Consider the following 16,441-nt stretch of genomic DNA (forward strand, 5'->3'; position numbering starts at 1 on the left):
CTTTGGAGAAATGTCTCTTCAGGTCCTCTGCCCATTTTTCAATTGGGTTGTTTGTTTTTTTGTCGTTGAGTTTGATGGGTTCCTTCTATATTTTGGATATAAACAGTGCCCCTTATCGGAGGCACTGTTTGCAAAAATCTTCTCCTATTCAGTTGGTTGCCTCTATATTTTGTCGATGGTTTCTTTTGCTGTGCAGAAACTTTTAAGTTTCATATAGTCCCATTTGTTTATTTTAGCTTTTACTTCCATTGCCTTTGGAGTCAAATTCATAAAATGCTCTTTGAACCCAAGGTCCATAAGGTTAGTACCTAAGTTTTTTTCTATGCAGTTTATTTTGCCAGGTCTTATGCTTAAGTCTTTGATCCATTTTGAATTAATTTTGGTGCATGGTGGCAGATAGCAGTTCAGTTTCATTCTTTGCAAGTGGCTTTCCAATTCTCCCAGCACCATTTATTGAAGAGGCTGTCTTTCCTCCATTGTATGTTTTTAGATTCTTTGTCAAAAATTGTCTGTCCATATTTATGTGGTTTTATTTCTGGGTTCTCAGTTTTATTCCATTGGTCTATGTGTCTGTTTTTCTGCCAATACCATGCTGTTTTGATTATGGTAGCCCTGTAGTACAAGCTAAAGTCAGGGAATGTGATACCTCCAGTATTGTAATTTTTGCTTAAGTTTACTTTGGCTATTCGGGGTATTTTGTGATTCCAAACAAATCTGAAGATTTTTTGTTCTATTTCTTTAAAAAATGCCATTGGGATTTTGATGGAGATTGCATTCAATCTGTATATTGCTTTGGGTAATATGGCCATTTTAACCACGTTGATTCTTCCAATCCATGAGCACAGAATGTCTTTCCATTACTTTGTGTCTTCTTCAATTTCTTTCAAAAATGTCTTATAGTTTTCAGTATATAGGTCCTTCACATTATTGGTTAAGTTTATTCCTAGGTATTTTATTCTTTTTGCTGCAATTGCAAAAGGAATTGTTTTTGTATTTGTTTTTCTGAGATTTCATTGTTAATATATAGGAATGCAGACTTTTGTACATTGATTTTGTAGCCAGCAACTTTACTGTATTCGTTGATTGTTTCTAATAGCGTTTTGGTGGAGTCTTTAGGGTTTTCTCATGTCATCTGCAAAGAATGATAATTTACTTCTTCATTCCCAATTTGTATGCCTTTTATTTCTTTCTCTTGCCTGATTGCTCTGGCAAGGACTTCCAACACTATGTTGAAAAGCAGAGGTGATAGGGCACAGCGCTGTCGTGTTCCTGAACGTAGCGCAAAGGGTTTCAGTTTTTCACGATTAATTATGAGATTAGCTGAGGGCTTGTCGTAGATGGCCTTTATTATGTTGAGGTATTTTCCTTCTATACCTATTTTATTAAGTGTTTTAATCATAAATGGATGTTGTATCTTGTCAGATGCTTTTTCTTCATCAATTGATATAATCATATGATTTTTGTCCTTTATTTTGTTTATGTGATGTATCACATTGATGGATTTGTGGATGTTGAACCATCCTTGTGCCCCAGGCATGAACCCCACTCGGTCGTGATGAATAATCTTTTTAATGCATTATTGTATTCGATTTGCTAGAATTTTGTTTAGGATTTTTGAATCTATATTCATCAGAAATATTGGTCTGTAATTTTCCTTTTTTGTGTTGTCTTTACCAGGTTTTGGTATCAGAGTAATGTTGGCCTTATAAAATGAGCTATGGAGTACTATCTCTTCTTCAATTTTTTTGAAGACTTTGAGCAGAATTGGTATTAGATCCTCTTTGAAGGTTTGGTAGAATTCACTAGTGAAGTCATCTGGTCCAGTATATTTGCTTTTGGGAAGGTTTTGAATGACTGACTCAACTTTGATACTAGTAATCGGTCTGTTTAGATTTTCCAGTTCTTCATGGTTCAGCTTTGGAAGTCTATCTGTTTCTAAGAACTTGTCCATTTCTTCTAGCTTATTGAATTTTGTGGCATATAGTCCTTCATAGTATTCTTGGATGATCCTTTGTATTTTTGTGGTGTCCGTGATAACTTCCCCTTTTTCATTTCTGATTTTGTTAATTAGTGTCTTCTCTCTTCTTATCTTAGTGAGTCTAGCCAAGGGTTTGTCAATTTTGTTAATCTTTTCAAAGAACCAGCTCTTTGTCACATTAATTTTTTCTATTGTCTTTTTGTTCTCTATTTCATTTAGAGATTTTTGTTATTTCCTTTCTTCTGCTGACCTTGGGTTTCACTTGTTCTTATTTTTCTAGTTTTTAAACGTGTAACATGCGGTTATTTATTTGTGATTTTTCTTATTTTTTGATATAGGCATGTAATGATATATTTTTCCCTCTTAAAACTGCTTTCGCGGCATCCCAAAAATTTTGGTAGGATGTATTTTCATTGTTGGTGGCATCGACTTTTCTAAATACCAACTCTCCAACATGACTGCTATGGATGAAACTGCAGTGTTTATGGACCAAGGATGTCAAACAATTGATTAGAGGGGTGCCTCGTCAATCTCATTCCATCCACCGGTTGCAAAAGTGCACATGTTACCTGTATTTTGGCAATTCATCTCGATGGAAAGAAAGCCTCACCTCTAATCATCACTGAGGGCAAGAAGATAAGGTTGATAGTGTTTCAGGCATTTATGTTCTTGAAACCGAAAAAGCTTGGTGCATACAAGCAGTTACAAGGAAGTGGGTCGATTTAATGCTTCCACTTTTTTGCGAGGTAGCCAGAGAGGTCTGCTTGTCTGGGATTCAGCAGCACTCACCACACTAAACACATGAAGAACTTCCTTGGAGAGAGAAGAATAGATCAAGTAATGATTCCCGTAGGAAAAGCTGCCTATACACAGACTCTTGATATTGCAATAAACAAGCCATTCAAGGACCATTTGCGCATGTAAATCAATGACTACATTGAACATAGAATGGAGATTTGATTCATTGCTAAGCTAGTATATAGATTTAATTATTATTGTATACAAACTTGTCAGATTGTTACTTTTAACTATCGAAAGAATAGAGATATGAACTAAATATCTTCATGGGTTTTTTTTTGTTATTTATCAATGACTTCTGAATATGATTTTCAAACCTAATATGATAAAAATGCCAAAATGGAAAATGCAGTTGTCTCACTGGGATCCCATCAACCCCAAAAACAAACAATAAAAGAAAAAACATGCAGGACATGTAGTCACTAACATATAACAATTACAGACTGAAAAATAGTAATACTTCATAGGAAGTTTGAATGGCTGTAGGTAGGTGAAATATGTAAAATATGAGAAGTAGCCAGCTTCATACAAATCACGAATCTTACCCAGTACAATTGGGTAATATTGACTAAAAATCCTAGCCTTCAAGAGGTCGTGACTTGGGTGAAGAATTCATGGGATAAAATCACTGAGAGTTGTGTTGCCAATGCACTACTAGCAGACTACGTGGACAAGAAGTGCTCATTTAAGGAGAGCTCTATTGTTGGACGTAAGAGATTGGGGCCAATGGTTCTATAGGAAATTGATTGCAAGAAATTCAAGCCAGAATTTGGGGTTTGAAGAGTTCTAATGATGGTACAGAAGAAAATAACATGGCTGTATTTGAATAAATTTAGATTTCTGTCCATGAATAATGAATAAATGTAGATTTTCATATATTTCTTTTTAAATTTTATATAAAATAAGATGCCCTCTAATTATAAGTAACATTTTAATTTCTCTAGTATAAGTGCATTTCTTCAGGAATATTTGGAAAAGGTGTTTCATTCTACCTTACAATATTGTTAGATTTAACACTACCTAAACTACTAGTAAAAGGGAAAAAGTGCTATTTGGGACTAGGTTATCAAGGAGGGTTTGGTATCTCCTTGAGTATGTCAATCAATATGAAAAATTCAAGTGTTGAGTTCCTATTATGGGCAATGGTGTAAAACTCAGAAAATAAATTTTTCTTTCAGGTTGTGCCTGCAGCATCAAGTGATAAAAACAATTATAAATTAAGTAAACTTGATGTGTTGCTTAAGTCACTGACAGGATAAATATAGCAGCCCACAATGTCATTTTCACAGTTACATTTCACACTAAAACCACATATTGAGAAAAAAAATGTAACTTTTTGCTACATAGCAGCCTCTAAGGCTCATGGTTTTGTTAATATTTTCAAGATGTGTAATATCTGAAAGATTTAGTAATTAAAGATATAAATGAGCTTGTAACATTTGTGAGAGCATTAAAATAAAACAAAAATTATCACTTTCATCATATGTGAGTTTTGTAATTCTGTTCAGTGAGAAAATTATTTTGTACCAACCAATATTTATTTGTCTTCCATCCATGCACTAATGCTCATTGAAAAGAAAACAATATATATAAGGTTAACTTTTTGTTGTTTTTAGCTCTTTCTACAAATGAAGAGTTAGAGTTAAGCTTTTCATCACTTTCAAATATCTATCATTGAAACTGTTTTAATAGGATTTTATTTCCTGGCTTAACTCATGATTTATTTCCATCCTTCTGAACTGTGAGTGCTACATCCTATCTTTCTGACTTTGGAAAACTAGATTAACCTCCTTCTCCTTTTCATAAGGAAAAGGAAAATTATTACATTTGATAGTAAATATACTGTAATATTATTTTAGCAACCATTAATGCTATGCATTTTTAACACTTGGTTTATTCCATGTACTTACGTACATTTAAAAAAAATTGTGTGTAGTTTATGGTTCACAGAAAAATCAAAGACAGTACAGAGATTTCCCATATAACCCTTCCTGTGACATTATTTATCTCTCCTACCAGACTGATACATTTATAACAATTGATAAACTTTTATTGTCACATCATTATCACTCAAAGTCCGTAGTTTACAGTATGGTTCACTCTTAGTCTTGCAAATTCCGTGGGTTTGGACAAATGTATAATGACATGTATCATTCATTATAATATCAGATAGGGAACTTTCACTGCCCTAAAAATCTGTGTGTTCACCTCTTCAACTCTCCCTACCTCACCTTCTGGCAGTCACTGGTGTTTTTACAGTCTCCATAATTTTGCCTTTTCCGTAATGTCATATTGAAATCAGACAGTACGTAGCCTTTTTAGACTGGTTTCTTTTACCGAATAATATGTATGCATGCTTCCTTCATGTTTTTTTTTTTTTTTTAATTTCTGGATAATTGTCTGGATGTACTACAGTTTCTTTATCCTCTTACCTACTGAAGGACATGTAGGTTGATTCCAAGTTTTGACAGTTATGAATAAAGATGTTCTAAACATTCATATGCAGATTATTGTGTGAATGTAAATTTTCAACTTTTGGGTAAAAGTCAATGAGTACAGTTGCTAGATCTGGTGGTAAGGGTCTGTTTATTGATATGAGAAACTGCCAAACTGTCTTCCAAAGTGGCTGCACCATTCTTTATTCCTACCAGCAAGTATTGAGAATTTCTGCTGCGCCAAATCCTTGCCAGCATTTGGTGTTGTGAGTGTTCCACATTTTAGCATTTCTGAGAGGTGTGTAGTTGTGATGTATGATGATGTATGATGTATAGCATCTTTTCACATTTCTTATTTGTCATCTGCACATCTTTTTTGGTAAGGTGTCTATTAAGGACTTTGGTCCATTTTCTTTTCTTTCTTTCTTTTTAAATTATCTCTAGTACTTTATCTTCCGTAATTTTTATTAAATTTATTGGGGTGACATTAGTTAACAAAATTATATAGATTTCAAGTGTACATTTCTATAATTTATCATCTGTATATTACATTGTGTGTTCACCACCTGTAGTCAGTTTTCTTATTGGTGAATTTTCAGACTTTGTATGTTTTGGTTAACTGTTCTTTATGAAATGTGTCTTGCAAATATATTCTTTCTCCCACTCTGTGACTCATCTTTTCATTCTCTTGACATTATCTTTCACACAGAAAACTTAGATTTTAATGATCCAGTTAATCAATTATTCCTTTCATGGATCATGCCTTTGGTGTTAAATCTTAAAAAATCATCACTATACCAAAAGTATTCTAGATTTTCTTTTATATTCTAGAAATTATATAGTTTTGTGTTTTACATTTAGGTTTGTGATCCATTTTGAGTTTATTTTTGGAAAAAATCAGTCCTTGAACTTTGTTCTTTTACTTCAATATTGTGATGGCTTTTTTGAGTTTTTCACCTGCTGCTTCCTTTTTTATTATTCTTGAAGATAGTGTGATATCTAGAACTACTTACTAGCATGTTATTCATTTGGATTTAGTTGATTTTCTAAATTAGCTGGAATTTTCTTGTGACCCTCAGTTTACATAAAATATCAGAAATTTGTGATACGAAAAGAAATTGAAAACTTGAGTATTGTGAATGTGAATCAAAAGTAGTTTCATTTTCAGAAAAATATAGGGCCGAGAAGAATAATTTTTGTATTGCACAATAATAAAGAAAATACGTGTAAAAATCATTGGAATTCACAATTTTAATAGAAAATACTTAATTTAAAATAGGATATAACACTTCTAAAAACATCTTGTTAAAGGTTTAAAACAATTTTAATGTGCTTGTGTCCCTGTGCTGTCTTACTCTAAAATGTTAGTAATAATTTTTATGTCAACATCTATATTTCATACCAAAACTTAATTTTAACTTCATTAAAATATGTAATATTTCAATTAATATTACTTTGGAATCCTGAATTAAGGTATTTAAGAAAATTATTTAAACATCTTAAAATTCATATTATTTACAAGTTTCATATGAGGGCTGGCAATTAAGTTCATGAATTGTTGCTATGATGTTGCTAACCTTTTTTGGTATCAGAGGGATTATTTATTATGAATTTGTACAAGCAGCTAACCAAGTTTACTATTTGGAAGTGCTGAAAAAGCTGCGTGAAAAAGTTAGATAACCTGAACTTTTCGCCAACAATTCATGGCTCTTGCATCACGACAATGCACCAGCTCACTGGGCACTGTCTGTGAGGGAGTTTTTAGCCAGCAAACAAATAACTGTATCGGAACACCCTCCTACTCACCTGATCTGGCCCCCAATGATTTCTTTCTTGACCCAAAGATAAAGGAAATATTGAAAGGAAGACATTTTGGTGACATTCAGGATAGCAAGGGAAATACGAGGATAGCTCTGCTGGCCAATCCAGTAAAAGAGTTCCAAAGTTGCTTTGAAGAGTGGACTAGGCGCAGGCACCAGTGCATAGCTTCTCAAGGGGAGTACTTCGAAGGTGACCATAGTGATATTCAGCAGTGAGGTATGTAGCACTTTTTCTAGGGTGAGTTCGCAAACTTAATTGACCTCGTATGATTTCCTGCTCAGTAATAGCTTAAAGAAATTAAGCTCTAAAATACTGTAGTCTCTTTTATGGAATATATGTGGAATTTCCACAAACTATCTCAGTTCATAGGTTTGATTTCACTGGTTTAATATAACAACATGGAAGAAGATGTTCTAAGTGTTGTCAACAATTTAGAGTAAGAAGGTAGTCTTTGTTGGGAAATTTTTCGATAAATGTTTAGATATAGAACACAAGCCTTTCAAGGCCTGATTTCGTTGTTACCAATATTTCCAAAGAAGGATGGGCTTCCTCTAATTAGAGGGAAATTATGTATATATTCTGTAGTAGTGTCTAGGAATATGGGTGAAGCAACACTGGGAGTGGTCATTAAGAAGAAAAGATGAGCAAGAGAGTAAAAAATGTGCCCTTTATCATGACTCTTATTTACAACATTCAAATTCTTAGGAAAACTTTTTAAAAATTGTTGTTATTTTTTATTTGTTATTAGTTTTCGGTGTACAAAACAATGTAATAGTTAGACATTTGTACCCCTCACAAAGTGATAACCCCCGCCCCTAATCTACTACCCCTCTAATATCATATGTAGTTGTTTCAGATCCACTGACTCTGTTCTCTATGCTGTACTCAAAACCTTTGACATTTTGGGTGTTACTACATTTTGTGCATGTATCTATATGTGTGAGCAGATACCTATGGACAAAAGGTCTAAATTTCACATCTGAGATGTTCTCCGTTGGGAGTCATGAACACACACTACTACTACCATACAGAAGAAATACAAATAAAGTTTATTTGGGGAAAAATATGTTTAAGTAGAGCATTTTCAGGGCACCTACTATTTTCTAACTTCTGGCAGTCTGCAGTACAAGCTAGGCATAAATATTCTACATAGACCATGGTCAGTGTTCCAAGAGAGAATAAGCCCTATTGCACACTGTAGTATATACTTACAGAATTACAGGTTAGCAGAAAATTGGTTAGTGACGCTAGTTTTTCTAATTAACAAGAAATCTGTCAAGGGATTGTTGGGCTCAGGAATTATGCTACCGAGTGTGTATACTGAGAGACAATGTAGGCATATACAAGGGCTCAGAGAAGAGCCTTGCTACTCCGAATGATGACAAATTGTGACATTCTTGTCTTTCTACCGACTGGCACTGTTCCGTTTAAGCCTTTCTCTCTCAGCTAAATTACTGAAAAGAAGATGGAAATGAGCCTGGAAGTTCATCCATGTTTGTCTCTTACCAGGTGATAACCCAAGATTAGATACAAGGTTAGATGCAGATGGAATATAGAGTTCTGGTGGTGGTGGAGATTATGAGAATGCTCTTACTGTTTAGAGTCAGCTGCAAAGATTACTGGAGATTTTTGTCTAGTATATCAGTGATGCTAATCCTTGTCATAGAATAAGATATCACATGCAATGTATGCACATATTAATAGCAGTTTATTTAATAAAACTAAAACAAACCAAAACTTAAACTGAAAGTAAATACCTCACTGGTTTGTGTATGAAGAAGGAAAATCTGTTTTCGCGTTCTCCTAGGAATTTCTTCATGACCTTGTGGATTTGCCCTGCTTGGAAAGTTGAATTTCAGAGGGAATGTATTTATCAGCATCTTGTGTTGCTGTTGTTGTATAACTGATGCCTACGATGGCACAAGGAAGATTGTCTTCATGCAAAGAAAAATATTCCTAAATACTTCTACCCTGCTTGTTTGCAAAAAGCACTCATGTTCTATAATTGTACTGTATAAGAAAGATGTATTCAATCATAATCTGTAGCAGTCTTCAAGCCTAGCACATATCAAGCAAAATATCAATTCCATAGAATTCTCCTGTCCCCTCCCTAATTATAGAATTTATTTTGTTCAAATTAACTTTTTCTTACTGTCTTTCCACAGCTACTTTGGAGATCCTATTAAATTTGTAGCCTGCATCAAATGCAAATTTATCTATGTAGTGTTTTCTAATTGGCTACACAGGAGAATCAATCCTTTCTTTGTGCTCCACAGCATGACAGAGTATAAAAATGATACTTGAAGTTAGCCATACCTGGGTTTGTTTAACTTAACAATGTTTTTGATGTTTTGGTTTAAATGATCTTTTTTTTCTGCCTTTCTGTTTTTGTCTGTTCTTAATGTCTTGTTCCTTCTCTTTCTAAATGGCAAGTAACAGAGAATCTTTATAATCACTGTTCAAATCAGCACTGTATTTCAGCTACAGTTTCACAACTTATGTTAAGGATGCATTAAAATACAGTAATACATGTAGTAATAGAGTAAATATTTTTAGAATGCTTAGGGAAGTAGTTACTTCTTTCACATCTTTCCTGTGTGATTACTCTTTCATTTCCCAAACCTCCCACATCCACAACCATTTTATTGAGAGCCTTCTCGGGAGGGTCGAAGGGCCAGGAGAAGGATGAGATCCAATGTCTTTGCCCAGCTGGAATCCAGCTTCACAACCTCCAAAAACAAAATTCTTCTTAATGCCTCCTTGTCTCCATTTTAATTCTAAGACTGCTTTAAAACATCAGAAACAAATGTAATGGGTAAAAATAAAAAAGAATGAGGAAAATGTGTATTTTTTAAAATTCAATTTATTGAGGTGATATTGGTTAGTAAAATTATGTACGATTAAAGTGTACAATTCTATAATACACCATCTATATATTACATTGTGTGTTCACCACCAGAGTCAGTTCTCCTTCTATCACCATATATTTGACCTTCTTTACCCTCTTCTAAGCTGTTTTTACTCTCTGGTAACCACTAAACTGTTGTCTGTGTCTATGCGTTTTTTTTTCTTTGTTTGTCTTGTTCATTTATTACTTTCAGTTTTATATTCTGAATATGAGTTAAATCATATGGTTCTTGACAATTTCTGTTTGACTTATTTTGCTTAGCATGATAATCACAAGATCCATCCATGTTGTCACAAATGGCAGTATTTCATCTTTTCTTATGGCATGTTCCAAATATGTTTTTTATCCCATAAGATAATACATATGGCTAGTTATAGGAAAGTAACACATGTTATGGGAGATGATAGTTATAAAGGCTGGAGAGTATATGGCAGTGTTTTTTATGGTGATATTATACTGGGGGTGCCAAACAAACAACAAAAATGTATACATGTGACTTGTATTCACATCTTTTGTTATCAGTATGTATTAAATATTACAATTTTAATAGTTTTCTCCTTTCTTACAATGTATGTACATTTTTTCGCATCCTCTGTATCCTCCGTATAGAGGGTAACAAAACTTAAAATTTATAAGAAGTTTTTCTTCAATAAATTGGTTCTCTCTATGGAAAAAATAAATGAGTTATTTGGGATTAATTATTTTTCATTGAATGGAATTTCAATGAAAAGCAGATATGAATAAAATTAATAAAAATGTACCAAAGCAAGGATCCAGCCTATTGATAAAGGAAAATATATTTTAATTTTTAATTGGTAATAACAATAATGAAAAAATAATAAAAAAATGTTATATAGTTGGTTTATTTTTAAAATGATTTTTATTGTTTTCAATTTAAAGAAAATTAACATTTTCTTTATTAAAAGTATTAATTTATTTTAACTTAATTTGGTAGTTCTACATAAATATAATATTAAGGTCATATAAACTGAAATATACTCTATAATGCCTCAGTGATGTGTTATTTTAAAAAGTAAAGCAAATCATAAATATCACACTATATTATTACCTTTTATTAATTCATAAAATGATAACCGACATAACAGTATAAATCTATTCTAATGGGAAATTAGGATCTATCGTCTACATACAAGATCAAATAAATTGTATCAGGGTTATATCAAAGACTCAAAGAGGGTCAAGTTGAGATGTCATTCTTAAGGTTTATTCATTCAATAGCTATGTAGTATGTAGTATATACATGGAATATAATGCTGGATACGAATACCCATATTTCCTTCTTTCATGGGTTTGTAACCTAATGTGAAAAAGACATTAATTATCATATAAAATTTTGATTGTGAAAAAGTTTTAAACAAGAGGTATACAGTAATATAAGGTGTGTAACAGAGAATGATAAGTCTGAATCTCATAGAAGTGTTTACAGAGACATGACTTTGAGCTGGGTTGAATGACTGAAAGTACTATATTTTGGAAGGGAAGATTGTTCAATGCAGAAAAAACAGCATACACAAAGGTCCTATAGTAAGAAACCGTGTGAAGAATATGCAGGAAAAAATGGGGAGCAGAATGTCTTGACACAAAACTAGATAATAGCTTAGACTATCATATAAGATAAACTATGAAGAACTTGTGTGTTAAATTAAGAATTTTTGCCTTTATTTTTTGACCCATGATAAAATATTAGCTTTATTTTAATGATGGATAAAATTAATTGATTTTATGGTTCAGTATGACAACCTTGTATTAAGTGTACAGAACTGCTAGGAGAGGTTATTAAAGGAATAAATAATTCAGGCATTACTTCAAAATCTAGCTGAAATATGATAACAGCTCATATTACATTGTAGCAGTCGTGACATACATAAGTTAAAAGATTTGAAAAATAATTTGGAACTAAAATTTACCTGATATAAATATCAATGAAAGAAATAAGAGAATTTACCACAGTTTAAAGCAGTGCACACACTGAATTATACACTCATGTATTTGAATTTGATGAATTCGGTAACAGAAAACCAGCATTCAAAACTGAATGACATTTAGGGAGAAAAGTGAGGAAATATCCAATTTTTATTCTCCAAGTGTAATATTGCATTTTAAATTGTGAGCTGGTTTGGTGAAGTTTGAAATCATTGATTTATTTTAGCAGAAATGAGTATGTGGTATTAAGAGAATATGTACTAAAAACATAAGGCCGATTTTGAGTAAAAGCCCAGAGTCATGATGAGAGCATAATTCACAGTAAAAACTTAATAATTTTTATAGCATGACTGAATAAACAAATAAATGAATGTATGAGAAGAGATAAGAACAATAATTAGTATTATCAGTAGTCAAGTGGTTTAGGGTGAGGAAACAGTGTTCCGAGAAAACATTGATAGAGCTATAAGAAAGTTACCGATAGCCTCTAAAGGAATAATTTCAGGGAAATTATACTGCCGGAAACAGAAATAAAATACTAATAAAATAAAATGTAGCATGACTATTACCATGTATAATAAAGTAAAACAAAAAGCAAAATTGCTGTTGTCTTATAAAATTCATTAAATTTAGTAAAAACCATCTCTCCTCTACTAAAAGAATGCAATCTACTTGCATTAATAGAGATGCTTTTAATACTGTGGTTTTCGAATATTATTTCATCAAATAGTTTGTGTCCCTCTAGCCTTTTTATTTTATACTGTCACATTTTATATTATAATTGAACATAATGATTACTTTCCTTTCATTATTTTATTGACAACAATACGATTTCAGGAGAAGGTGAGTGAGTTTTCTAAAGCTACATAGTATGTCTATGGCTGAACTATGGTGGAATCTGACATTTGTCTTAATCATGTCCCCATATATTTTCATTATTCAAACACACTTGTGTTATTTAGTTCATGCCCGACCATTTATTAGGTTTGATTGAAACATTTGCTTTTAGGAGACAAATAAATATTGGCTGAATTATATGCCCAAAATATCCTACCTGGTATTATACTATTTATAGCACTGTAGGAAAATTTATATTTTTAACTAAAGGACAGGTACAATCAATCTTATCTATTTTCTGCTAGGTTTATGTATTCGTGTGTGTGTGTGTGTGTGTGTGTGTGTGTGTGTGTGTGGCAACAGCCTTGAGAATTGTTCATGATCTACATATGTCTTTGTAAGAGGGTTGGTCAGGAAACAAAATAGAGTGCAGTAGCTATTAAGGAGATCGTTGCACTTCAAATACATTGTCTTACTTGTCAATTCTCTTTATACCACTAAGACACATCACTTTGTATGCGTTATTTGTCTGAAAAGTGTACTTTAAAGAGGTTCCAGTATAGCTTTGATGTAACTGATATAAACATTGGCTTTGATGGCGAAACGCTTTGTTCCTATTAAACTTAAAAAGCACATATCTGAAGGTTGAAGAGTTAAGAAGTACATAGAGGCTGCCTTGTGTTTTCTCAGCTTCCACCTGTCATGCTTGCTGCTTTGAAATATTTATGTCCCTCATTGTTCTGTCAAGTATAAGACATCCTTGTTAACATTTAGACATAATTTAGGACACATTTCACAAGCAAACTGTTAAATATTTATGCCTAGTGCTCATTACTAACAAAGCCCGTCACGTATGCATCTATGTTTCAATTATTAATGAAGAATTTGGACAGACCTTGTTTTTATTGCTCTGTTATTCTGAAGATTAACTTTTTCATATTCTCCCATACTAATATCCTGAGTTGTTTATCGCTTGATTTAAAGAGATTGTCTCTTCTTTTGATATTAAATTTGTTTTGTGTTTAAGTTTATAGAAAAGTAGATGTAAGAAGATAATATAAAATTAAATTCTTTACATAAATATATACAAACCCTTGTGCACATGTATGGATTGCCTAAATTTAACAAAAAAAAATATTAGTTTATTTTTGAAGGGAAAATGCATTTCAATATTAAACAAGGACATTTATGAGACTGTGTTTATTTAGCCTTTTCAGCCATGCATAGCTAAAAGCATTGCTATCTATAAATACAGGTATCCCCTGCTTCTTGCAAGTTTGCTTTAGACTGCTTTGCTTCTACAGAAGACCTACATTAGTACCTGTTTTCACTAATTGAAGTAAATCTGAAAAGGATTTTCACTTTTACCAAAAAAGGCATAAAATGATAGTATTCAGCATTTGTTTTGCACCAAGCCATTGTAGAGGCCACGTTCAGCCTAAGCAGCAAAGTTGGTCCCACCAAACTCTTTCCCCAGGAACCACACTCCACACCTAAGTATCAACCTGCCATCGCTTTGAACGTCATTTCAGCTTATGGAAAATTTCTTAAGAACATTCTACTTTCAGATAGTGGAAAAACCTGTGTATGATGGGAAGCAATATTATTTGCCTTAATATAGTGTACAAGGCTCTTAAAAACAGTTACACAAGTAGAACCATCTGAGCAGTTTTTATTACTGGACTTAGGAATCATTTAAGTTCTTAAATTTCTCACTACTGCAGAAATTTCTGCACATCTTTTGATTTTGATATCACTTATGTTATTGATTTTTTAAAAACACATGAAGACTATAGAAATAATCGGCTATTTATAACATCCAACTTAGTTGAGGAAACTTGGCATGACAAATTAATTTCTGATGCATCTATGAATTCATGTAATCTCCCATCTCTGGTTGCTTAAATAAATAAATCCCAATGGGAAAAAAAAAAGACTAATAGAATTTGGGTAGCCTTTTTTCCCAACATAGTTTTCAGTTCTTAATTTTGGAATACCTCCGTTATAAATGAAGATAACTTTTCTTAAACAGTTATATTACCATGGCAAATTTATATTGGGTTACATTTTTAATAGAAATTTTTTTCTGAAAATTAATTGCTTAGAAGAAACCATAGCACAGTGTAAAAACGACAAAAAAGTGTGATATGATAATATTAAAAGAAGTCACAAAAGCCCAATCTTATAGACAACAGGAAGCCCAAATGAGTAACAGTAGCTAAAGTTACTGCCTGAAGTAGGTTAAATACTAAATATTGGGATGTCAGATTTATTTTAAAATTTTGAGAAATATTTAAAACATTATATAACATTTGAAAGTCTATGTAGGATCATTTTCATTGTTTCACAAACCTGAACGCCTCAAAAGGACCTTTAAATCTACCTCATACAAAACAATATTTTACTCTTTTTACTGACTGTAAAAGTAGTCAGTAGTTAAGATAACTGAAAATATTCTCATTTTAAAATTATATTTTCCTTCCTAAAAACGTATACCAAATCTAGGGAGAACATAGATATTAGTATTGTGAACTAATAGAGAAGAAAATAGTAGTAGAGATATTTTGAAGTACCTGAAAAAAAAAATGTGTTTTGTTTCTTCAGTTTTTCAACACATATTTTTAGAGTCAATTAAAGGAAAATAGACAAATAAATTTGAGGTAGTGATCACTGTTATGGATAAGGAGCCAGAAAAGAATGAGGATTTGAATGTTGTATTACAAAGGATGTTTAAAGAAGGTCTCTGTATAAAGGGAAATTGAAGTACCAGCCAAATGAAAATGAGGACTCAAGCAATATAAATATTTCAGGGAAGGGTTTCCTAGTAAGAAACAGTGGCACTTGCAAAGGTCCTGGGACACAATTAGTCTATTTGCATTCTAGGAATGCCAGGGAGACTGCTCTGATTAGGTGAATGGACAGGGAACATTTTTAGAATGTGATACAAAGGATGGAACCAGAATACATGGTCAGAAAATGTTGCAAAAGTCTGGAAAAACAAAACCAAAAACAAAACACACCCATCAAGAGACAAGAGGCACTTGGTTTAGAAGAAAAGAGTGATTGTGAGGAGAGGTCTGACAATTGGAATCTGTATAAAGACACGGGCTTGGATAAGATCACCTGAGTTTAATATAAATGTGCAAAGAGTATAAGGCGATGGAACATTCCTTGAAACAGTTTCTTGACATTCATTTCTTGAGGACAGGAGAGTAAAGGGAAATGCCTAGTAAGAAAAGACGACAGAGAAGAGAAATTTATATCTGGGAGGTGGAGAGTATTTCAAGAAAGAGGGGGTGGGTTTTGGAAAAGTAAGGTTTTTCTGACCTTGACAAACCGTGAGTAAAATTCTGATAGTAATGGGCTGGAAAGAATAATAATAATAATAATAATAATAATAATAATAATAATAATGAAACAGATAAAACACATTTTCAACCTTTTTTTTTTTTTTTCTCTATAAAATTCTCAGAAAACAATTGACCAGTATTAGGAATAAGATATTGGGTGGCAAGAGGAGTTTCTTTTTTCCAAGGTTTTCTGCTTTTTTTTTTTTTTTTTCAGTATGGTTGCTCTATTTTATAATTGAATATACTTTACTGTATGCTTTTTAAAACACTCTTCTGTGACAGGGTCCACACATTTCAAAGATGCTATAGAGCCCCAAAGCGTGAGTACAGTTCAGATCCTCTGCCCTGGGTGTCTCTAGTCAGACTAGCC

The sequence above is a fragment of the Rhinolophus hipposideros genome, assembly GCF_964194185.1.
Source record: "Rhinolophus hipposideros genome assembly, chromosome: 4".
In the NCBI taxonomy this organism is placed as follows: Eukaryota; Metazoa; Chordata; class Mammalia; order Chiroptera; family Rhinolophidae; genus Rhinolophus; species Rhinolophus hipposideros.